At 33.3% G+C, this 25,347-nt stretch overlaps 1 non-coding gene and 2 pseudogenes across 1 annotated transcript; 2 read left to right on the top strand and 1 right to left on the bottom strand.

Annotated features, from left to right (window-relative positions):
• Window positions 1-379: 379 nt before the first annotated feature.
• LOC120589489 (5S ribosomal RNA) lies at window positions 380-498 on the top strand. Its single transcript, XR_005649504.1, has one exon. It is a non-coding gene; the product is annotated as a 5S ribosomal RNA (ribosomal RNA).
• A 6,116-nt stretch (window positions 499-6,614) lies between these two features.
• On the bottom strand, window positions 6,615-6,733 carry LOC120590406 (uncharacterized; annotated as a pseudogene).
• Window positions 6,734-24,581: 17,848 nt separating this feature from the next.
• LOC120590798 (uncharacterized) lies at window positions 24,582-24,700 on the top strand (annotated as a pseudogene).
• Window positions 24,701-25,347: the final 647 nt, after the last annotated feature.

Raw genomic sequence — 25,347 nt, 5'->3', positions numbered from 1 at the left:
TTCATTATTTTTTTTGTTAAATTGTTGGTAACCTGAAGAAGAATTTACATTCTGATACTCGAATATGTAGAATGGGGCTAAGAGAGGCAGAGGAGACCCAAATATAAATAAAAATATAATAAAGTCCAAATATTTAAAGCTAACTGGAGGAAATGAATAATCTGAAATATAGGAAAGAAATAAATGGCATAATGTGTAATATGTAATGAGAGGAATGCCTTCGATTTTCTATAAGTATAAACATTAATTTAAAGTGAGAGCTAAGAGATGTCAAATAACTTCCCTGCAAAGTTGACTTAAATTTTGTCAACTTAAATTAACAGTTTTATTCTGTTTTGTTAAAATGATTTTTTTTTCTTTTAAAAAATTACAGAAACAAGTCTACGGCCATGCCACCCTGAACACGCCCAATTTTGTCTGATCTTGGAAGTTAAGCAGGGTCGGGCCTGGTTAGTACTTGGATGGGAGACCACCTGGAAAGACCAGGTGCTGTAGGCTTTAAACAACAACAAAAAAAAGACAGAAACAGCAGTGCCTTGAGGAAGCTTCAATGCTTTCCTTAATCTTTTCTTGTTATCAATTCAGTTAGTGTTACTAAAAATTTGGGAAAATTAAGAAAACTTTACCTCCCTGCTCTAAGATAGCTTTTCTAATTTTGCAATATTTCTTTTGGAAAAGTTTCTTCTTTTGAAAGAGTTTGGATTTTACCATCAATTCTTTATTTTGTAATGTTTACCTTAAACAAATTTTCTGTTTTATAAATTCAATTCCACTTTGTGACTGGATTAAAAACAATACTAATTTTGAAGAATTTTAAATGAGCCTCGATGTCTTATGGTAAGAGATAAAATGGCATGATATTTTAATGTACATCTAGCCCCTTAAAATGAAGATTTTGAAAAACATGTTTTCTCTGACCTCTGTTTCAGAGATGAGCCTGTGATATGTCTCCAGCAAACTGCCTCATTTATGAGGCTGACAGGTTTATAAATTAAGGTGATGATGAATACACAGTGTTTCTATGCATTTATATGCATTTGCATAACTCTATTTCTTTTAATTTTTCCAAAATATGGATGGGCCCACATACAAAATAAAATATGTATATGCTAATTTCACTGAAGTATTATAAACCAATTTTAGCATCTGTGGGCCACTCATTAGGTGACAGCTGAAAACCAGAAATAAGAAACCCTTTTCAAGATATTGACATGAGTACTGGGACTCTTGTCAGTGTTTGCTGAGTCTGCCAAGTTTTATGATGAAATTTGTTAGGGTAGAAGTTCCAAATCCTAAAATATGACTGGGATCTTTCTTGCTCTGAATGCATTGGTTTACATGATCTTTTAAAAGCATGTTTTAGTTGGGAGCCCAAAGGTGCATCTCTGCTTAAAGCACACGTGTGGAACTAAGTTTTGGTATTATTCCTGCCCCAGGCAGCTCTGGGTGCTCTAACAAAAAGTGCCATCCACTGGGGAGCTTAAGCAAAAAAAAATACTTATATCTGAAAGTTCTGGACACAGGGAAGTCCAAGATCAATGTGCCAGCACATCTGGTTCCTGGTGAGAGCCCACTTCCTGCTTTGCACATGGCGCCTCACACAGTGGAAGGTAGAGAGAGGAAGCAATCTCTCTTGTTTCTCTTATAAGGTGATCTTATTATACCACCTTTGTGATCTTATTACCTTCCAAAGACCCACTCCCAACCACTATCCCATTGGGGGTTATGACTTCAACATATGAATTTTGGAGACACATAAATATTCAGTCCCTAACAGCTCCTTGTAAACCTTTACAATCATTTTTAAATCATTAGGCCAACTCAATTTATGTTATCATCCCCAAAATATTAAAAGTAATAAGCATACGTTGTCATAACATCATAAAATACCAATATTATAAACATTATTCTTAAACTATGTACCCTGGATGCCAATATTAGTCACTGGGACTATTAAGGCCATTTTTCTAATGGAAAGAAAAGGGAAGGATAGCATCTACTAGGCATTGATTCCAAGGATATACACTGATTTCTGTATAATTAACACAATTAATTTTCCAACAATTCTATAAAATTTATATTATCTAAACTACTTAGAAAAATACATTTATTATCAAAATCATGAAGTACTTTGACAAACTTGAAATGATAAATAGAAGAATAGAGATGTAATCAGAGTTTTTATTATAAATTCATGTTTCAATACAATTCAAGGACATAGAAGGTTTAGCTTTGAATTATAACTTTTCTATCCATTAACCTTGAGATGTTGCATAGGTCACAGCCAAATTTATACTCTCAGCGGTGTTCAGAGATTTATTCCTTCCATTAGATGTATACTCAACAGTGAACTTCGTCTTTCAATAAAGAAGTGACAAATATAAAGCATTTGTATTAGTTTAAGAAAATATCCTTCAATTATTAAAAAAGTAAAGTTCCCCTCTTAACACATATCCCTTTTCTCCTTTAGCTATATAATCACCCACTTATTTAAGTAATGATGACCCAGGGTTGGTTATTTCCTGGCAGAAAAAAAGATAAACACATCATTACCTGCTGGGAAAACCTTATCCAGAAATCACTAAACTATTATAAACCATAAATACACAAAAAGAAATAAAGAAAATGTAACTATTACACTTTTATGGATTTCAAGATTTTTAGAGTGAGTAGAAGGAAGGTGGTAAGATTTTTTTCCCAAATTGAACAAAATATATTCTTGACTAATGACTATTTTTTAACACCACTTTAATAATACTGTTTTATCTTGGTATCTATCTGATAATTTATCACTGCCGGAAAAATGTTTATAAAATTCTGATTCTGTTTCAAATGTCATTTCAGTTGAAGAGAAATTATTTCTAATATTTTTCTCTTGCAAAAGATAAAGCTCATTTTTTAAATTGATTATTAAAATAAAATCGACAATGTTTCTTTTGTCTAAAAGATTAGCATTTGATATTTGGGCATGCCATTTTTCATGAGAATTAAATCATTAATGGGAGTGGATTTGTGTATGAGTGTGGTTAGGTGTTGTGATTTATGCAAACCTAATTAATAACCCTAAAGTTGATTTTAGTAAAATAATTTTAATAACTAATTTGATACTTTCATCTCCAAACCATCTGGCTCTATCACAGTGAACCAAACTGTAAAACCTCTAAGCAATTAAATAAATCAATCTTTAGGTACTAAAGACATCAAGAAACATCATCTCCTCATAAAATTTCAAAATAATGATAATAATGATAATATCAGAAATATAATCATTAAAATGAATGAAACTAATAGAAATTGTTCTATTTGTTTCTACCACTCTTACTATATTTCACATGAACTTCTAATATGATTTTGGAGTATTTTTAACTCTTACTTAAACATCTATCTTTCCATCTCTGACACAGAAACTGTTTTCATGTCTCCAGAGAACTGCCAGCACATATATCAGGAGTTTTGAAAGGTTACACTTTCAGACAATGAACTACTACTGTCTTCTTCCCTAAACTTCTACTCCAAACACTTATACATGGAAAAGATTGACGTTAACACATGTTTGTGCTTATATAAATCCAGCAGTGGTCACGCCTAGGCCACAGTGGCATGGCCTGTTGGAGTGTAGCGTGTCAGAGAAGTGTGCACCCCACCTTCAAATTCAGTGCAGCGTTTACTGGACGGGGTCACACCAGTGATTTTGCTAACCTCATGCTGGACAGCAAGCACTGAAAAATCCTCACGTTTGGGGTGGGCTGAAGTTTATCCTGTGGCTTGCATTATTGTTGATGATGATGATGAAGAGGAAGAAGAAGAAGAAGAATACCTAGCATACTTAAGAATACTAGACGGAAGAGATATTTTATGCAAAGTCTCTGAACTCATACCAATTATGGTGAATTTGTGGTGGTAACGCGGAGGTTCACATTCTTAGGGCAGGTTGTCTAATTCTAGGAGGGACTATTGGATGAGTGCCAAAACTTTACACATCTCCTACTGCTTCTAAATTTATATTTTGGGAATATCGGTATTTATAGCAGTTCTGTTAAAAGGAAAAAAAGAAAAGAAAAAGAAATTAGTCTGTGATTTAATATAAGATGGGATTGACTAGTCGTATTATATTGATTAATAAGTTAAAAAATATATTTATTTTCATCTATACAGTATTGACCACTTTATTCCTGAATGCATCTCATTAACACAAGGATTAGAAAACAAATTTAAGTATCCCTTCTTAAGAAATAAGAAAACTATGGAAACATAAGAAATAAATAGATGGATAGATAATTAGATGATAAGTAGATAGATGATCAAAGTACATGATAGGTAGATAGGTAAATAGATGATAGATAGATGATAGATAGATAGTTAGATAATAGATAGAGATACATAATTGATAAATAGATCACTGATAGAATAATTTAATAAATATTTTCTATCTTTTAAGCTTTAGATTGTTTTAGAGGTATATATTTAATTAATGGTATCAATTTTTGAATGAAACTTTACACATATTTGAACAGAAAACAAATTAAGTCTGTAAATATACATGGATGGCTAAATAAAATGAGCAGTTTTGTTTGTTTTCACTTTTTTAGTTCTAGTTAATAGAGACACTGTTAAGGAAGAAGGGCGATTTTTAGAAGAGGAAGTTGATGAGTTCAGAACTCAGGCAGTTTCTATTTTTCTTTCTTTGACATTTATAAGGTAATAAGACCCAGAAATGCATGCACATTTTAAATGTGATATATCAAATAATAGAGTTAATCTCTCTTATTTCATCTTGGCAACCCCTGTCCTCCTTTGCCTCCTCCAGGCTTTAGAGGAAAAATAAGGTTCATTCATTCTCACTGACAATAAACTAACCCAGTTTAAAAAAGTTATTTTTCTTATATTCATTGGAAATGAGATCTTATTTGAGGTGGACTGGATTTACATTTATTGTGCCTGTAGACGATCCGATTTAAGAGATTAGGAAGTGCTTTATGCATCATGCATTATGAATATGCACTAAAACCAACACTGCCTGGAGATAATTTAATTCACCTTGGTAGTGACATATGACAATGAGGCTCATACAATTTGACCACATATGATATGAATCGGAGATAAATCAAATAACAATAAGATAACGAAAAAGATAAAATTCTTCCTTTAGCAAGAAAAATTATGCCATATGTTAATCTCTTTTTCCCGTAAATACACATTGTTCTAAGGCAGAAAACATGTTCCTTTTTGACTAATGTCATAATGGTTCAGTAAATATTAATTATATGTCAAGTAAATCAGCATTACTAAAAATTATACCTACTCCTTTGTGGGGGGAGGCTGAAATATTCATTTGGTAAGATGTCCTTTTGTTTAATTTAGCAGAATATTTTCCAGAGAGTTCAGTGAATATCACACGAGAGCAATGAAACCGCGTGTACAGAAGGCATTATGCCTAGATGCAATTCAGCAGCAATGGTACGTGTGATCTCCCTGAAGGATCGATTGTTCATTCTTGTTATCGTTAAACACCTGTATAAAGTGATGCTGGTTGCAGTTACTGCGGGCTCATTTACATTTTAATACGGACAGTACCATTTTGGATGCCACTGGGCCCTGTTTAGAGAAGTTCAAGGACATTCCTCAGGAGTCTTTTGACACATTACAAGTTAGGTTTGTATGTAACTGCACATAAAATGAAGGCACTGTGGTTTAACCTTAAAATGTAAATGTAAGAAAATCTATGGATCTTACTACTTTATCGTAATATCTACATCTCTGGGTATAAGGCAACAGAGTATGAGCATGAATACAGATTGATATGAACTGCCTTCATCTCAATAAATAAAAAGATGATGTCTGCTTATTTAACATCAGTATTGTTTTTCATTGCCTAGTTAAGGGCACTTTATGATTTTTTTAAAAAAAAACTTAACAAAGCAAATAATAAACTACAAATATAGATATGCCTTAGAACAGTCTCTGTCTTAAACACAAACCAATGAGAATGATTTTGACATGTTAATAAATCCTCTCTATTGGAAACTTCATGAAATTTATTGGGGTATACTATTTAATTTACATATTCCCTTTTGAAAATTTTACCTCTGGCATGCTGTACTTTTAAAAGCCAATAATAAAGTATTTAAATATTGTTCAATATACATAAATAAAGAGGGTTTTACAGTCAACAATTTAGAAGAAATAAAGTATGCCTAGTGGCTTGTAAACTACATCTGATAGCTACAAATCTTAGGAAAACAATTAGCATATTATGTATAGAGTATGTATATTTTTTCAGAAGCTTTACTTACATGTTTATATTTATTCTTAATCTTAAAAATTATTGACATGAAAGATCTCTGGATATTTATGTAGGATATCATTTATGTTAAATCACATAGTATTATATCTTTCTTTTGGAAAATATTTATATGTAAGTTCATGAACAATGGCACACATAGAATAAGGGAATACCAAAGTAGATGGAGTAGATTGAGATTTAAGGTAGCAACTGAAGTGGAGAGTTAGATTTATCTATAACTTCTGAATCATTTAGGTGAGGTAACCCTTGGTTGACTTCACAGATTGCAAGGACCTTGTCAGTTTACAATCCCTTATATTTTTATTTTTCACACCTATAGCACCTGGTCATCCTAGGTGATCTCCCATCCAAGAACTAACCAGGCCCGACCCTGCTTAGCGTCCGAGATCAGACGGGATCTGGCTTGTTCAGGGTGGCATGGCCATAGACTAAGTTAGCATATTCAAATAAATATCATTTAACTGGAATTTTGTTATTTGAGGAATTAAAAATAACTGGAGTCTTCCCCATGTCCCATTTGTATGCTCCCATGATAATCCCTATTTCCATCCTCATTAGTGTTCCCTTTTTATTTCATATTTGTTTTACTTTATTTTCTATGTTAAATGATATGATTCATGAGGGCCAGCTTCCTATCGGCTTGTTCACTGCTCTGATCTTAAACAGTGTCTCATGTAAGAAGACACTTCTTTGTGCTGAATGTATGAAGAAAAGAAAGAACGATGTTGCCAACTCGGTGAATATGACAATCGCTACGGACAGTAAAACAAGGTTCCAGCTGCAACCGCCGCCCACCATGTCTGATTCCTGAGAATTCTATTGTGAACCATGTTAAAGCTCATTGTGGATTAATATTGCATTTATCAACATGTCAGTGCAAGAATAGCATCACTACATATAGGATAGATCTTAAGATAACATATGCCTATGTAGAATGCATTAAAACCTATTACAGTTATATATCTATATTCACACTTACATGTGCTATGTCTATTTCCTATAAAAACAATTTTATATATAGTTGATTCTTTCAAGATTATGTACTCATTATATCTTAACTACCAACATCTATGTAATTATAATGCTCAGATCTTTTTAAACCAGTTTTCGATCCTTCTCTCTCTCCTTTATATGTATTTTTAAATCTGCTTTTGCCTTTATTTTCTAACCAGCATGAAATATAGATGGATATAGATATAAATTTAGACAGATATATATATGACTTTATGGCAAGTACTTCTAAATACAGTTTGGCAGTAGATAAGTTAATTTAAGATATATAATAAAGTTAGAAAGGAATTGATTTTTTACACGTTTGGCCGAGAAAGGAATATATGCAAATTACACACATTTTTTAAAGGCACAGTAATTGACGTATGATGCATTATTTGCTAATATTTCTGGAACGAACCAAGTCTAAGTAATTATTATACATGAGATGATATTATATGCTTATATTTTGTATATTAACACATTCGTAATTGCATTATGTGAAAAAACAATTTTTACATTAGACATGATACAAAAATAGATGTTATAAAATTAAAATGCATTTAAAAAGCTGATAAGTTATCAGCACAAACTACAAAGAAGGAACAAAATTTTGTTAATACATTTTTTCAACAGGAAACATGAAATATTCTAAATGGCATCTGCCTTAGAAGCTGAATTATGTACTGTAAGCCTGAGTCATTTACAAAAACAAAACTCACCGGAACAAAGGAAAAAGCATATTCTAAAAAAAAGGGGAAATATTAAATTACTTGGGTTGCAAAAACTATAGTAACTGGTGAAAATTTAAATTATTTAATTAAAAGTGCATTGCAATAAATTTGTGCCTTTTGTGGCCGTTCAAAATTATTTCACATTTAGTAAATAATACTAAATTTATACATCATAATTTATTAATCAAATCTGGCATATACGTGCAAAAACACAATCCCACAGTTAACTCCTCCTTTCTAATTTGAAAGTAATAGAAATAATAGCTCTAAATTGCAATAAAATCAAAGTACTCTTGAATTATTGCTGGACTTTTATTTTAGTAAATGAATTACAAAAAAATCACAATAAGATTTCCTGCTTAAATACTAATCCTCATGCATGCATATGATTTCATAATTTATGCATACTACCTTGCTGTTATATGTGATAAAATTTTATCAGTCATCCTACAAACAATGAGGTATGGTACTGGTCCTTTGTTTATTCTTTTCAAATAGTTCATGACATTTTACATCTGTCTCCTGTGATCATTAATATGCTAATCCAATAGTTATTTAGACAAAATTCTTCGATGACTGGCACATTTTCTCTATTTCTAATAGACAAGCAAATATAATACTCAAATGATCATGAACAGAGTGCTATATTGAAGCAGTCAGATTCATTGGTCGAGTTTGTGAATATCTTCTTTGCTCATTGTTATAAGCCTATAGTCCTAAAATTGTCCAACTTGGTTCTTAAAAATATTTATCATAAAACACAGAAGGAATTTATTGAATACTATTTAAAACATGAGTATTAGTCTATTCATTTCATTCAGGTTCTGTTTTTATTAGGTAAATATTTTTTGGTAAAATGATCTTTAAGAGGGAAATTGTGTCTTTGTCTCGTTTTGAATAATATTCATAATTTGCCCTTTATAATTGGGAATGAGTTTATGGCTAGTGATTCATGCAGAAAGCAGGCAGGTGGAAAACAATGTTTTTCTACATATGAGGTCTATTTAGAAGATAATTTATGCTTACTATATTTGTCAATAGTGTAGCAAATGCAAAAGTTGTGAGCAGATAATTTCAACACATTAAATAAAAATAAGCAAGAATAAAATACTTTATGAATAAAATATGTTTTCTATATATTATATCAATTATATCAATATTAATTTCTTATTTTAATTATTTCGACAGCTTCTTGGTCCAAGAAGTTTTTCACTTGAAATTCTCCAATAGTTACCTACCTGGTCATTCTAATTTTACATTTAACTCCCAACAGTCTGAACATAATATCTTAGATGCTTCTTCCAAACTAAATTAGACTATGACAATCATTTGTTTAAAAGCCCCCAAATGTTATGCTCTCAAGGTTAAAGTAAAAACCCGTACAATTACTTGAGAAGTTCCTCCAATCTGGACACCTGTTGATGCTATACTCTCCTGTAGCTAACCACACTGGACTCCATGCAAATCCTCAATTACTTTCATTTTTTCATTGTGGGGTCTTTGAGTTGTTGTTGTTGTTTGTTCTTTCATTAGTGTTTATTATATTCTAACGTACTATATAATTAAACTTCATAGAGCTCTAAAAAAGTTCTATAAAAGCAGGGATTTTTATCAGTTTGTTCACTGATATATTTCAAACACCTAGATTACTGAGTGTCAAATAGTAGGTCATCAACACTTATATGTTGAAATATTGAATGGAAAATGAAAGGAAAGCAAAAGAGAAGGAAGGGGTGGAAAAGTAAAGAGAAAGAAAATAATGGAAAAGAAGCAAGAAATAACATATTAGCATTCAAATTTTTTGATACATACATTTTTATTTTTACAAAAAATAAAAGAAACAAGACCCTCCAGATAAGGAGTAAAGCATGAATAAACTTGAACAGAAAGTCAAGCAAGGCTTTTATGAAATCTCTGAGGAGAATGGTTTAGACATGATACTCCACATAGGAGAACTGAGTTAAAACTGAAAAGATGCACCAGGTGAGGTTACGGAGGAATTTAAAGTGTTTTGAGCTTTGCTCTGTAGGCAAATGGCCCTTACATAGCAGTAAAACAAAGCACGTTTTCAGAGTAGATAACTACATAGATGCAAAGACATATAGATGAATAGAGGTCAGCATGTTTATTCAGATAAAGACAAAGAAGTAAACTATAGCTCTGATGCAGAAGAGATAATGCTAATCAATTAATCGATTGAAAAAATTTTTTCTTATTTTTGGCAAAACATATAAAAAACACAACTATTTATTCATCTGTTTGTCCAATTTACTAAATTAATACTTTTTTTTATAAAGTATCACTGCCATATGTAAACAAGGTATCTTCCATGATGAAAATCCTAAGGCAATGATAATCAAATATAAAATGGAATGTTAAGCAGAGGAAAAAAGTATGAATAATAAATGTCAATTATAGACAAACATATTTCTACAAAAGTGACTAAAAAGGATTTGAATATTTGATGTTTTGACTTGTCAACTTCCTTAGAAATGTTTTGACTTTTTTTTGTCTTGCATATAAATTGTAAGAAACAGAACTTCTTTCAGGATTTTATTTTCCTGTTTAGTTCTGGTTGCTCCTTCACTCTGTCAGCCTGGTTCTGAAATCCTGATGGAGAAGACTAGAAATCTAATTGAGTCTTAGCCATATGTGCAAGCCTAATTATTATTATTCACCTACAATCAGTATTCATATAATTCGTGTATATCCTCACTTCTTACATTAATGAAATAAAAGTTTGTTTCATAGTTTAAGTTTTTTATAGTTATAAGCAAATGAAAAGAAGAATAAAGTACAATGTAATATATGAAAAATAACACTGAATTGGAACTCGACAGGTTCGAATTTTAATGTCACTTCAAAGTAGGAACTCTTAGTTGAGGTATTTAATTTCCAGGTTTCGGTCTTGTCATTTTTAGAATAAGGAAGTCAGTAATCTCTAAGGAACCATCTGGCTATAAAATTAGATAATGTATGCACAAAATTTAGCAAAATCAATATATTACTGAAGTACTATTTTAATTTCATTTATTCATTCATCAGATATTTTTGAGAGCTTATGATCCAGGCACTCTCTTGGCGTTAGAGATAATATTATGAACAAGATTCACAAGATACTTTCTATCCCCCTGGAGAGTATGCAGTATTGATAGGCACAGACAGCAACTTAAAAGATAAAAGATGTGCTCATAATTTCAGATAGTGAAAATGGAGAAAATTAAATAAAATGGATATAAGAAATGTCTGGGTAATGTCAGCCAAGTAGGTTTGAGTAGTGAGGAAAACCTGAGTGAGATATTTTAACTTATATCTGAATGGGGGAAAAAGAAGAAGAAATCGGAAGTGCAAAAGGAGAAAGGGAGAGGAAGAGGAAGAGGAACAGGAACAGGAACAGGAAGAGGAAGCCGAGAAAGCAGGATCCAGGGAGAAAGGCTTCCAAGTGGAAGAAAGACCAAGTATGAATTCCCTGCTTTAGGACAGAACTTGGCCTGTTGACAACGGCAAGAAGTACAGAGGGATGGAAGATGCAGTTGAAGAGGGAAAAAGAGTAAATGCCCTCTCCTATGTAAGGGCCTCTTCATGGGGGAGAGTTTGGAATTTATTTTTTGGGCGAAGTGGAGCTATTGGGAGCTTTCATGCAGTTGAGTGAAATGATGTGATTTCTTTTATGATAGGCTCTCTCTGGCTGTTGTGGGGATAGATTTCAGGGGTTAAATTCTACACACAGAGAAGTCACATAGGACGGTTATGTAATTTTCCAGCCAGAGAGGATGGCAAGCTGGAAAAAATGGCAGACCCCAGAAATACACAGAAGTGAGCACCTTTCGTCTTGGGTAAATATATAAACATTGAAAGAGGGGGAAGCTGGAAAGATATTGTTTACTTATCAACTATTGGACACTATGCATGTACTTTATATGCATTTCCTTCTTTAATCTTACAAGCAACCTTATGAGGTGGATATAATCACATTCCTTCAGCAAAAGCCTCATCTCTGAAGACATTACGTAAATTGTCCCAAATTCCAAAGCTAGTGAGAGGTGGTGCTGTGTGTTGCATACAGTTTGCAAAGCATATTCTCTTTTATCATAAGACATCTTGCAGACTCCTTTGATAATGTCCACGCTCGAGAGTAAGTGGACAGAGATTTGCCTCCACGAAGAGGCCAAGTACAGGGCACAACTTCCATGGTGACAGAGATTTGCCCTCTGCTGATGCGCTATGCAAACTACTGATGCCCTAAATACCTGCTACTTGGTTGGCCTCTGTGCCTTATCTCATATTCCCGGGCTTTGGAACACTTGCCATCCTGTACCAAACACGTGTTATTTGCCCTTTGTTCCAAACCTTTAGTGATCATCGCAGATCTAATTCTGAAATCTTTTTATGTCATGGTATCTGCGGGTATCCCTCATATCCACCCTACTGTATCATACCATAATTGTTACCATCAGCGGGCCATTTCCATGCCCATTCAACCCCTTTCAGCTGAGTGAGGATGCAACGTGTATTCCTGACCCTGAGTCCTGAGCCTTTTATTCTTCTGAAATGCCATATGGATACATTTCTAAAATCCAGAGGTCTTGATCTCGGTCAGTCTTTCTCTTTCTCTCTGTCTCTCTGTCTCTCCGTCTGTCTCTCTGTCTCTCTGTCTCTCTCTCGCTCTCTCGCTCTCTCTCACACACACACACAGCTGTGTACATGTGTTACACTTGACTAATTGCTGTATTTCACCTTAAAATGATTTTCAGTGGACTGTACTCTTCTCTGTGATGCTTTAATTTTTTTCCTTTGGTACCACTTAGTACTTGATAATATAGAAATTGTCTAGTTCTAAATTATATGTGCTATGTTGTTCTTAAATTGTTTCGTATTCCTATAATATTATTACCTGAGTATATTTCACCTAACTAAAATATAAATGTCCTCAGTACAGGAATCAATTCTTCTCCTAAAAGTACCTGAAACAATGCTGACTGAACAGCAAGTAGCAAATAATGCTTACTGATGCAGACATCAGAGAAGTAACAATGAAAACCAAAATATGGGTTTTTCTATCTCACTTTGGCATCATAAAAATTCTACTTTCACATGTATTTAAGTTGAGGTTTATCATTTATGAGACTTTTCCTGGATATTGATAAAGCATACATTTTCATCATCGAGTGTCTTATACCATACTTACTCCATCTTCTGTTATTTTTTTCTATTTTATGTCACCATTTCTTAAGTGGAATTTAAGCAAATTAAATGAAATGAATAAAGAATTAAAATGCAACTCCCAAGGATGAGATTTTCGGAGAAAATGGTACCTTGTGGTACCCTGGCTTAGGGAAATATACTTGACCTTGTTTTGAACAGAAATGATATCCAATCTATCAGTTCTAAAGTCAAAATGATCAATTCCTGGCAGCAGTAGGTTCTTCATTCCAGGAAAGATCATTTGCTTTTTCTACTATCAGTTCCTCTATAATGCTAAATATTTAGAATACATTTCCAAAAACAGTACAAATGTGTGTTTAATGAGCGTGACAACTGCTAGCTAAATCCACTAGAAGCTTGAATATGCTGGAAGAAGAAATTAGGTCTGTTTCAAGTGTCAACTACTAATACATTAATTCAAAACTATTTTAGCACTGAAGGCTAATATGCATTTTCAGTGCTGTAATTTCCTTAGGGGAATTTGAAAGGGCACAAGGGTAACTCTGTGAAGTCCAGAACCAGTAAACTGTGTTTTAGTGCCATTTCCCTTTGGTTTTATTAAGCTCGTGCACTTGATCAGAGGAGACTGCAGCAATGCAATGTGCCACTCTCATCTCTAATGTGTTAGACCAACCTACTGATCATATATAAAAAAGGCATATCTAACACCCCTACTCTCTGCAAATCTTTCCATTCTCTTTCATCTCAAAAAAGACTAATTTCTACTTCCCACTTAATGACTTTTGTGTGCCTGCCCCTTCGTCCTCATATTTACCCAGACGCACAGTTCACAGGACCTCCTCCTTCAAATTTCAGCCTGAAAATCATTGCTTATCTCTCACCCAAGCAAGGCTTCATTCTGTCATTACATTGTCTCATCGGCACTGTCTACTTTTCATTCCTATCAGTTTTCATAAATATAATTAGGCATTACTTTTTATGCTGCCTTTAATGTTTATTTTCCTTTCCAGAGTATAAGTCCCAGGCTGGCAGGAACCCCTTGTCACCTCTTTGGCACAACATGCACAGACAGGCACACAAAAACTTCTATTTGCATGAATAAATGAATGAAGGCCTATTGTTCTTTATGCATTTTCTCGGAATTGGATATAGAGGGAAAATCTAATTTGTTTTATTTTTAACAAAAACAAATATATTTTGGTATACTTAAGAATTGGAATGAAACATTCTTAGTAACTATCCATTTTTAATTAAACCCAATTATATGTTTCATAGAAAATTCTCAGATAGGAGATGCAGTATCAACCATTAACATACATTTGATAAAATTATCCCCTAATGCACAAGTAAAAAAGGGTTATGTTTTTGCTAAAGGCTGAAGGGTAGCAGAATATGCCACCTCAGAATAATGCTACTCTGGCATATTGATTATTTTGAGCTGTAGGCACTTGAAAAACAGTAAAAGCAGGGAGAGGCTTTCTCTGAACTCCCCTTATCTATGTAAAGACAGATCCTGCAAAGGGAACTCAATTATCCTAAATCCCTCCTAGGGAGTTTCATCAGCCAGGGAAGATGACTCTTATCACAGGAGAGGAGACCAGAAGTCTTTACCACACCCAGGCGAACTTGGTCACAAACAATTGTTAAATTAATTTAACAAGAAGGCTATTAGACAGATGTGGCTCTAATGCTGTGAGGGCCTAAGGAAGTAAACCGAAAATCTAAGAATGTGCATGCCTCATGCTTAGGAAGTCAAACTCTAAGGCGACTAATCACAAACAGCCAAGGAGGCTTTGAGCAGCAGCCAATCAATAATTTCCTTTCTTTGCTTCTGCATTTCTTTATGTCTCTCTCTCCTGGTTTTGTTCCAGAACAAAACCACTCCGTTTTTTCGCACTGCCTGAGTCTCATAGACTTTGCTCAAACACACTTTGAATTTTCTTTAATTATGCCTCAATTTCTCTTTTAACACTATCATACCTCTGACCTATTCTAAGGGCCCATTTTCTGCAAATCATTTCACTCTCCCCTAAGAAGCCTACGTACACCTCCCCTCATCTTTCCCTATAAAGACATTTAATCCTGAATTCTAAACTGCCTCAGGGAATTAAAAATGCCCATTTTTCACTGAGCATTTCCCATACATGCATGAAGTACATATGTTGATAAAATCCTATTGGTTTTTCTCTTGTTAGTCTTTCACTACAGGAGTCTCAACTAAGAACTCAGTAGGGCAGGGGAAAAATTTTTTTTCCTCCCCTACATGACCTACGTTTCAATAACGTTTTGTGACTGGTAGACACTGCCATAACTACTCTAAACATATCACATTTATACCTTTTTGTACAAAAGCACACACATATTTTTGACTTAGGGGCAGTCTATTCTAACTTACTGTGGCAATTCTGGGGAAAATGTACCTGATTTTTTTTTTTTTCAGTGGGTACAATGCATTGACTTCTAAAATCATTAGGAGTGTTTCTAAATCCTACGTCTGTATTCTTAATTCAAGTACTTCTCTGAGTTTTTTGAATAATTGGGCTTATGCTAATGATCTGTAATTTAAAATTAGGAATGGTAGATGTTAGTAATACACTGCCAGAAAAAAAAAAATGTAATTTTAGCCTTCTCGAACAACTGCAACAGCACTATCAACACCACTGTCAAGAACATGACGGATGTGTGAGCTAGCCCTGTTACCTCTTACAGAGCTCTTCCCATTGTCAGCAAAAATTAAGGAGAGCGGGGTAGAGGTAAGCCCCATGTACTTTGGTCTTAAGCTTCGACAGTGTGCTGGCTACTATGCTACCTTCATTAAACTCCTAAGTACAATTCATTTGAAGTATTCACCAACAGTATCTCAGGCAAATAGTTTGGTTATTGCTCAGTGATTTGTGACATTCACATACTCTCTATTTAATTCCCAGGGTAGTATCATATCATCGATGTGACTGTCATTCTTTGTTCAATGTTTATTTTATTAATTCAATGACTATATTGGCCCAGGTCAATGATTTCCAAAATGCATCTAATAGATTTGTAGTTTGAAATTAAGATTTTTTTTTGAGGGTATGGAACAAAATTTGAGATGACTTTACAATTCAAAGCCATTTCATCTCTAGGAGTAGTTTCAATGTATAGAACTTGATTCCAGGGACCGTGTTTAAAATTTTGATCCTTGGTTTACAGCTTTGGGTTTTTATGTCTGTTTGTTTGTTTTAGGTTGTTGTTTGCTTCGTTTTGAAAGACAGAGAAAAGAAAAGTTAAAATTTAGATACATTAAAATGCTCAAATCTCAACTGGAAAATTCTGACAAACCAAACTCATGTCTTAACCAAACCATTATTAAGGAATACTGTAATCAACACTAAATATTTCTTTGGTGCTCCTTTTCACCCAGCCCACCTTTCCTCTGTTGAGTTGTTGTTGTTATTGTTGTTTTCCACTTAAAATTAGTTTTACGTGTGTATGAGCATCATATAACATAATATGCAGATGTACTCGCTTTTAGTGCAGAGGCAGGATCAAAAAACATAACTGTACAAGACAGAACTGTGCAAATCATAATAATTAATAGAAAAAATTACAATTTTTAAAATACAATTAAATGTATGTTCAACAAGAAACTGCCAGAAAGATTTCCAAACAGTTTTGCTATTTTAAATTCCCAACATTAACGTGTGAGAATTCAAGTTGCTCTACCTCGTGGCCAGTCTTTGATCTTTCCGGTTTTAGGGTTTGGATATTCTGGTGGCTATGTGAAGGAGTCGGGGAAAGAGTCATGTGCATGTGACGTGCCACTTAGAACGCCCTTGTCTTTGTCTTAATGCTCAGCTGTTGCAATCTTGATACACTTAACACTTTTTGAACAAGGGGCCTTGAATTTTCATTTTACATAGCACCCTACCTCCTTCCCAAACTACGCAGTCAATCCTGATGGTAATTTATTGTTGTTAAATTCATACTTCATTAATGACTAATCACGTTGAGTATGCTTTTATGGGTTTATTTGTCTTCTGAATATTATCTTTGGTGGAGTGTTTATTGACAACTCTGTCTCATTTTTATTTCTTATGTTTTGAGAGTTCTTTATATTTTCTGGATATAAGGTCTTTATCAGATGTGTGATTTTTCAAATATTTTCTCCCAGTCTTTGCCTTGCTTTTCATTCTTATATTTGCAATGTTTTAAAAGGAAAAATTAAAAAAAAAAACTTGATAAAGTTCAGGTTTTTTTCTTTTTTTTCCTTATTGTATCTAACACACCCCCCTTGCTTGATATGGGGGAAATTATTAGCCAGTATCACTTCAAATATTTTTCTTCCACAACTAATTACTTTTTTCCCTCATTCTGACATTTTACCTACCTGCGTATGACTATATGATAATAGCCCATATCTCCTGTATTTCTTAATTTTAACTTTTTCCCCCTTTATGTTTTGTTTGGGTGATTTCTACTAATTTTATTAACTCATATTTGAGTATTCTGACTCCTCTAAGGGGTTTCAGTTCTACTGATGATCCAGTGAATGGAATTATCCATCTCTGACATACATATTTTTTAATTTCCAAAATTTTGATTTGAACCTTTAATATTTCCTTCTCTTTGATGAAACTCTTCATCTGTGCATTTATAGTGGCATCTCTTTTTTATTGGATAAGCTATTAATGATGGTTAAGTCCTTGTCTGAGGCTACAACATCTTGATTATTTCTGAATCTCAATTCGTCGGTCGCTTTATCTCTAGAAAATGGAGTTTAGTTTTTCACTCTGCTGTATGTTCAAAAATTTTACTGAATGCCAGTTATTGCAGTAGAGCGATAACCAGTATGGTAAGGAGTAAGAAGCTTGGTGGGACACACAAGTACACTGTCACACCATTAGAGTGGGTGGTAGAGCCAGCTGTGCTGGTTGGTCACAACTGTTGTTATGCTTTATTGTTTTTACTACTGTAGCTGCTTCCCAGTGTTACAGGTTTCAAATACCCCTAGCACTGGGCTCAGTGTGTAAAGAGGAAGCTGGAGGGCTGGAGCGTTCTTCTCAGAGCGGGAATCTCTGTATGCCCTTCCCCCTCTTCCCTCCACCCCCAGAATTAGACTGTGTGACACTTGGTATTAGTAGAGGGCAGATTCGCCTTTGTTTCTGGTCCAGTCTTCTGTTCTCTCATTCTTATGGAGGTTCTGTGCTCCTGTGCCTTGGAAGTGTGTCTTTCTCAGCATTCCCACACCCCCATCCCCTTGTCAGTCAAATTCAGCCTTCTATGTGTAGCTGGTGTTGGGTGGAGGTTTCCTGTCCTGCCTGGAGCTGTAGGAGACCACATCAATATAGCTCGCATCATTTAGAACGTATTACCACAGAAAGTTAGGCCCAAGATAGAGTCTTGCCTCTCTGAAGTCTGTAGAATTTCTCTTTAGCATTCCAGCATCCAGTCTTTGCCTATGCCTTCCAGGTAAGTGGCCTTCATGTCCCCCTCAGCAATTTAAGATTTGCTTTGAAAATATCATTATGGGGGCAGTCACCGCTGGCCGCCCTGTCATCTTCATGGGTGATAATTATCTCCTTTGAGTCCTGCCTTTCTTTCTGTATCTTTTCTCCACTGGAATGTCATGTGGGAGTGATTGGCAGGGTTTTGTGCCTATCTCCCCTGCAGCATCAAGTGATCACCCCCTTGGAGCACTGTGCAAGCTGGATTTCTTCCCATTCCCCAGTGATGGAGCCCTTTAGCTGTACACGGGGACAAGCTTGGAAAAGCAGGCAGTGTGGTTTTACACACGTAACTGTGTCCCATTTTCAAAATTTTCTGCCTATTGAGTTTAAAAACTTATTTTTGTGACAAACATCATTAAAAGTCTCTTTGAAATAAGTCCCTTTTACACTGAGCATTTATTATACATTCCAACTTCACTGTCCATATTAATATATAAGCATATACATGTCCTTTTTATGTTATTTCATATATATGTATGAATGCATAAATGTGTGTATATATGTATGTACATACCCATCATTTTTCATTTCTCATTAATCATTCTTTATTTTCTTGTCATTGCTTTCTTTGTCACATAATTTCTAATTCTCTGATTAAAAACTGTTTTACTAAGCACCATTTTATTTTTATTTGCAAACCACATGTTTTGTTCCATTTATTTTTTAACTAAAATTCTGTTCAAGGAAACTTCATGGCTACTAGAATATTAAAATTAATTTATGACTATGAATGACTCTGTCACTTTGATTTTTTACAAGGATATAGGTATATCTACTTCTCAGGCTGCAATTTATTTCTCTAGTCTTTGAAGATAATCATCTTCATACTATGTTGTAGCATCAAGTGTTGCTATGAAAAAATAGAGCTAAAATTATTTTGTCCTCGCTGTATATGACTTTCTGTGTTTTTATATTAAGATTAGATGCATATAATGTAAAATTAAAGTAAATCACTTCGACACGGTAAAGGTGCACACCTTTAATGCAGAAACAAGGATAAAGTTGTCTAGGTTTCATGTACTTGGTCATCAGGGACCCAAATTCCTTCTACATTTCTATTGTAGCAACATCGGTGCATAACTCTGAAATTCGAGTTCACCTCATAGTTCAGAATGGCTAATGCGACGTCAGTTATCATGACAGAATTTTATACAAAAAAAAAAGAGTAAGAGGACAGAGGCAAAGGCAAACAAATCCCAACTGAATTTCAAAATGTGGATTTCTCTTATGTGTCACACACAAAGCAAAACAGAAGACGAGCAAGCACAGTGGCAGAGCCCGCGGCACGCCCAGCCTTCTGCTCCACTAACGTCGGTGCAGGGTCCAAGACATCTGCTGGAATTCCCTCCCTAAGTCCACAACTTTAGCAGTAATTAGTAATTAGGTTATTTCTTTGTATTCGATGTTTTATTCTCATCCTCAGCCTTTCGGCTGAATAAGACTGAACACATCCTCCATAGGATTTGCAGATGAGGATGTCTATCTTGTGTGTGCGTGTGTGTGTGATGGGATTTGTTTTTTAGAAGAACAGGTGTAACTTTAAATTTCAATGAGTTAAGGAAATTTATGGCAATTTGGAGAAAATCAACTCAATATTTTCAGTTAATGAACTGAAAATAGTTCAGAATGAGCCCAAGTGACGAGGACATATTTTATCAATTAGTAAATGCATTACAGGTAGAAATGATTACTCAGTGCAGTTTTGAACATGGCCCGAAGCAAATGTTAGGATCGTAGTTTAATATAGAGCAATATGTGGTGTATAGTTGCAGCACTTACACAATTAACCTTGATTATAATCATCTCTCTAAAACTAATCTTATGGAAAACTTTCCTAATGAATAGATGGAGGAGTTAGAAAAATCAGAAATAAAAGAACACATCCTATTTTGAAAACGATTTTCTTTGTTATTTATAGTCCTCAAATTCATGCTTTGAAGGTTTGTTTTTTGTTTTCTGTTTTTTGTTTTTTTTGGTTATTATTACTAGGACTCCTTCCAGCTCTTTATTCAGCAGAGAGGCATTTATTGATATAAGTTTAGAAATTTAGCGATTACAAATATTATGTTGATGCCTTGTCTCTCACCATTCAAGGGCAATGCACTTACTTTTAGAAGGCATCATGCTACAGAAGGATATAAAATTTAGAGGTAGAATGTCTAAAGATTAAATCTCAGCTCTAATACCCTCTAGGGGATCTTGGGTGACTTCATTATTATTTATAAACATCATTTTTAATAGTCACAATTTTCTTTTCATAAAGTTGGCATGATCTTTTTATTTTATTTCTTGGGGGGTAAAATTTAAATAGCCAAACACATGTACAAATTCGAGTACATAGAAATGTTAACTTTGAATGGTTTTTTTTTTCACAAAACATTGAATAATGAATAAGCACTGTCAAGACTGCGTTAGATATGACAGACCATATGGTGTAGGTGGTGCAAAGCTCTCGATGAGATCTCTGAGTGATTTAAGGTGGTGGCATCAAAACTCAGACACGTGTTTTTAAGAGTCTGAAGAGCCTTATAAATGGCTGGATGTTGGCTTTTCCCTTTTATCCCAACTTGCAATTCTGGATTTTTAAACAATTAGGTATTCTAATAATGAATTTTCAGTTTTCATTTATTGGCAAATGTCCTATCCCACCTTTATTTTTGAAAGATATCATTCATGGACATAAATTTCTTGGTCAATGACTTTCCCCCCTCCCCAGAATTTTGGATGTTATTCTGTCTACTAGTCGCCAATGTTTCTGATGTGAAGTGAGCAGTAATTGTATTATTCAACGTGTACTAATTATTCTTTTTTTCCCCTTTCTGTTTTCAAAATTTACACTTTGCATTTCAGAAGTTCATGACATGCCTAGAGGTGAATCTCTTTGTCTTTTTTCTACTTGGGTTATTTTCGAGCTCAGATCTAAGGATTAAAAGTTTCTCATCAAATCTGAGAAGTTTGGGGCCATTATTTCAAATGTTATTTTTGTTCTTTTCTCTTCTACCGACTGAAATTTTCATTACATGTATGAGGGTACCCTTGATATTGTCCCATAGGTTGATCATTCCCTGTTTATTTTTCATCATTTTTTCTCTTCTTTCTTATTTATATTGGATAATTTTATTGTATTATCTTTACGTTTATTATTCTCTATTCTTCTATTTTAAAGTTCCAGTACACACAGATAATTAAGTGAGCTGTCATAAGTTTTCATAATCCCTAAATTCCCTGTCAATCTTTTTTTTAAATAAAAATATTAATTTTTTAAATACTTAAAATAAGAAAAATAATCAATTATTTAATAAAGAATACCTGAATACTATAATTAAATTTCTTCATGAAAATTTTACTGAAGTCTGATTTGTGTGGAATGCATTAATAAAATATTAGGACATGCTAGAAAAAAGTTTTCCTTGTTTTTAAAATTTTTTTACATCTATAGATCACATGATGTTAACATTGATCATTTACTTAAATAATTCTTTAAATATAAAAAATGTTGAATGAATCAAAACGAATCAATCCTAGCTAGGTTCAAAGATGACAATAGCAAAGCCCCACTTTTTGCGGGATTTCATGTTTTTGTGTGTGTCTGTGTGTAGCAATTTATCATTAATAATGTATTTTAATAATTTAAAAATTATTGTTAATATTTATATTTTGATATAATACAATAAATATACTTACCTTTAATATATTTAGGATAGTTTAGCAAATAAACGAACTTGTTCATATTCACTATGGGAAATGAAGATATTTAATAACTTGGGTTTATGTGAGTTTTATTGATATATAAGCCCAAATACACTTTGGGTCACACAGGCACTCACTCTAGGGTGACTACTTGCACAATTACTGAAATGTCACCTTTAAAGCAGGAAAAATATTGTAACTGTCATGTGAATAGAGTGACCATGGAAACATCAGCATTTATGTTGTTCAGTAGGATTCTCTAATTTGTGAATTTGTGACCTGGTGACTGGTGAAAATCAGATTTTAGAGTGACAAAAACATATGCTTCTTTATCTATCAAGAAATCTAGGTTTGTTTTACTATAGTACCAGTAACAAATAATAAAATATACAATAAAGGATGCTAGAAGTTCCTCTGTATACAGAGCAATTGTAGAATCTTGTGTTTATATAACAATTACAATTAAAATTTTCCTGACACTGTGACTGGTGAAGGGTTCTTCACTATCATTTTATATAAATCCATACTAAAATGATTAGAAAAAGGGTATATACAAAGAAAAACAATGCTTCCAGCTTTCAGTCTTTAAATAAGATTTACCCATAGAACTACCTATAAATGTTAAATGCAGTGCCACAATTTACTTACTTGAATTATGTAATAAGAACTATCAAGAATTTCAATCAAATTTATTTTACATTAGTCCTAAATTACAAAGGCTATCTCATTCCTCTCAAAGGACCCCTCATCATTTTGTGTCTATTATGTAAATGACAACAATATAAAACACACTGGGATTGTCTTATCCAAGCTCCATGTTTTACAGAAGCTTAAAAAATTAAAAACTATATGTTTTCAATTTCCTTATGGATAAGGTTTTAGATATGAATGATTGTCTATAAATCAGATGCATTTATAGAGATTTAGAAGGCAGAACTGAGGAGAAGAAATGATCATTCTGGGAATACTGGCAGTTCTCATTGTCAATCAAGCTCATGGATTTTTGTCAGTAGTTTCGAATGTTCATTCTGGATAATGTTCATATCCTGAATTTAAGTCTCTTCATATAACTTGTGAAGCTGGGGACTGTAGCTTTGAGTCTACCTCCGCTGGCCTATTAGTGTTCAGAGTCCACACTGGCATAAGATCTGAGAGACAGCTTCATGTAGTTCTGGGAATAATTCTAAGGTACATGAACTAGAACATGATTTTCCAACTTTCAACAATTTTTATAAGTTCCATACTCTCTGTATTAAATCTCTTTCTGACTGAATCGCCTAGTGGAGATTTTACTCCCTCTATTAAATTCAGATTAACCACAGCTATTTGTAAATTTTTAATTTAACTATCCCTTAATGAAAATGTAAAATGTAAAACTAAACTATCATTAGAGTTTACAACGTGAAGATATCAACACAGAATATTAATGTTTTTCTCTGGGAAAGAGCTTTTTCCTTTAAACTTTTCTATAAGGATACATTTTAGCAGCCTTTATTTCCTAGTGAAAATGTTTCATACTACAAATGTAAGCATTTTTGTATGTTTACCAAACCAGGAAGAAATTTTTACAGTTGAAAAACGGCAAATAGATAATCTTTTGAATTGCACTTACAATGTCTTCAGAGGAAAATACTAACAAATGTAATTTAACCATGTTCCTGAATTTCTGGTATCATAAAGCTTAGGGGGAAAAAATCAAAATTCTAATGTAAATGTCTAATCATCTAATAGTGATCTTTTGTGGTCACACAATAACTATATATAACTTCATCCATTTGTATATAAGTGTATAAATAGTAATTGATTTTTAAATTATATTTAAGAAGGATGTTAGCTTTAAAAGAAAAAACCTACAATAGTTTCTATTAGGATGTCATTTTTAAGTCACACACATGGAACTCTTTGTTCTCTAGTGTTATCCTACACTCAGGGCTCCATACTTCTAAGAGCATTTGTGTTTTACTCTTTATTCATACATCAGGTATCCTAGAAAGATTATTTAAGAACATTAAATTCTCAGTGCTATACTATACTTAACTGGGACTATGAAGATGATATTCAATATTTTGCTGCAATAAAGTCTTTTCTATTTCTTGGTATGTATCTTTCTATTCAGCATCATGACCACCACCGTCTGGATTACTCCCAAAATTTCCTCCTTTTTCCACTTTAAACCACATAATACTAGAATTCTAGGTTTAAATTTTTTTACACTACGGCCATGTCACCCTGAACAAGCTCAATCCTGTCTGATTTTGGAAGCTAAGTAGGGTTGGGCCTGCTTAGTACTTGGATGGGAGACCACCTAGGAAGACTAGGTGCTGTAGGCATAAAAAATAAAAATAAATAAATAAATAAATAAATAAATAAATAAATAAATAAATAAATAAGGTATTGTAAGCTGACAAGGTCCTTGCAATCTGTGAGGTCAACTAAGGGTTAACTTGCCTAAAAAACAAAATTTTTTTTTTTACAAATTATATCTATTGCTTAATTTCTGTAGGCCATCCCAAACATCATACCACTGCCAAATGCTAGATGTGTGTTCTCTAAGACACACTTTTTTCTAGTCATCGTATATCAATGAAATTGGATAATACAATGTACATATTTAAAAAAGAATAAGATAAACAATGTACATTAGAACAACATGGTTAGTAATGTGGATATCCTAGATTTTACCTTTTGAGCAGTAACATGAGTACATGTGATATTTCTACTGCTATAATGTGAATGTTTTAAAAATAATACAGGTTCTTTTAAGAAAGTGAATTAACGAATTGTGTTTTCTTATAAATCCTGAATAGTAAACAAGTGAGTAATAACATTTGAAAAATTCTGGCAGTGTTTTCAAGTTAACCATTTACAAATGCCTTCAGAGTTATGCCAAATAAGATAAAATTCTAGTATTTTGCTATTATTGACTCATAATGTGGCATGTATATTATTAATTAGTAAATTATTAGGTTTACTATTT

This window comes from Pteropus medius, unplaced genomic scaffold (assembly GCF_902729225.1).
Source record: "Pteropus medius unplaced genomic scaffold, Ma_sr-lr_union100, whole genome shotgun sequence".
Classification (NCBI taxonomy): domain Eukaryota; kingdom Metazoa; phylum Chordata; class Mammalia; order Chiroptera; family Pteropodidae; genus Pteropus; species Pteropus medius.
This window is presented reverse-complemented; position numbering and strand designations above follow the sequence as displayed.